The 1,108-nt window shown below is 46.8% G+C and overlaps 1 pseudogene; it reads right to left on the bottom strand.

Annotated features, from left to right (window-relative positions):
- LOC111954050 (serine/threonine-protein kinase MRCK beta-like) overlaps positions 1 to 1,108 on the bottom strand; it is a 122,209-nt pseudogene that overhangs the window by 38,055 nt on the left and 83,046 nt on the right.

Here is a 1,108-nt window from a genome sequence, read left to right on the forward strand (position 1 = left end):
AGAGAGCAATTAAGAGTCCATTCGCAACACCTGTCTTTCCCACAGTGTGTAAACTCTACCTATGTGTGGGCCTTACCCTGTCAGCCTCTGTGGTCAGCTTGCGGTTCTCCTCAGTCAGCATGCTGCGCTCACGCTCGTACTTGTCCTTTAGAGCGCCCACTGCCTCGTCTGTCTCGGTTTGTCTGCACACACACACACACACACACACACACACACACAAAGGATGAGATCTCATGTCTGCAGTTCAAACAATAACACAGGCACCCCACCACCTTTTTGGGTAAACAGCTTAAGGATGGGGCAGGAGAAATGTAGCCACTCTTTAACTCATAGATGGTTCATGGATGAGAGGACTGACCAGCCATGAGAAATCTAAATGAGTTTTAACCGAGCGATACAGTCTTTGTTCACATTTATGAGTAAAACAAGCTTATATTTTGGGTTCTGATGGGGAATGACAGTAAACTCATGAGGCATTTATAAGTTATATTCTTCAAGAATCAAAAATGGGGTATTCATCATTKATTTTCATGTCCAAAAATGGATGTAGCAATCGCAGATTTCCACTTTAATGTAGAAATGTAAAGGTCTGGACAATTCTCTTTAGAAAAMCTCCCTCTAATCCTGAAGAGATTCTCATACTTGACCCCGTAGCTCAAGTCTTCCATTAATGGGTAGTTACGCCATTTTAACTTTAGCCACATAGTGGATGCTAGCCTAACCTACCTCTCAATCTCGGCAAAAGCCTAAATCTATCCTATCCTAAACCCACCTCTCTCTCTTGGCTTTCTCCAGCTTGTCCTTGAGCATGAGCAGCTCCTTGTGGAGAGAGAGCTGCTGMCCCTCTGAGTCGTGGAGCTCCTTCCGGAGGCCCTTGAGCTCGCTGGTGTGGGAGGCCTCGCGGCGCACCAGCTCCTCCTCGTAGAACAGCACCTTCTTGTCCAGCTCCGACTTCACCTTGGACAGCTCCTGCTGCAGCTCGGGGCTGCTGCTTCCGGCCCCACGCCCGCTACCCTGCTGCTTCACCTGGGAGGAGAAAGACACAGTATTGTTTCTATAGGGGTTTTAATGTGTTTTTAAATCATGAGTTAGAAATTAGCATAATTTT

The sequence above is a fragment of the Salvelinus sp. IW2-2015 genome, linkage group LG28 (assembly GCF_002910315.2).
Source record: "Salvelinus sp. IW2-2015 linkage group LG28, ASM291031v2, whole genome shotgun sequence".
Taxonomy (NCBI): domain Eukaryota; kingdom Metazoa; phylum Chordata; class Actinopteri; order Salmoniformes; family Salmonidae; genus Salvelinus; species Salvelinus sp. IW2-2015.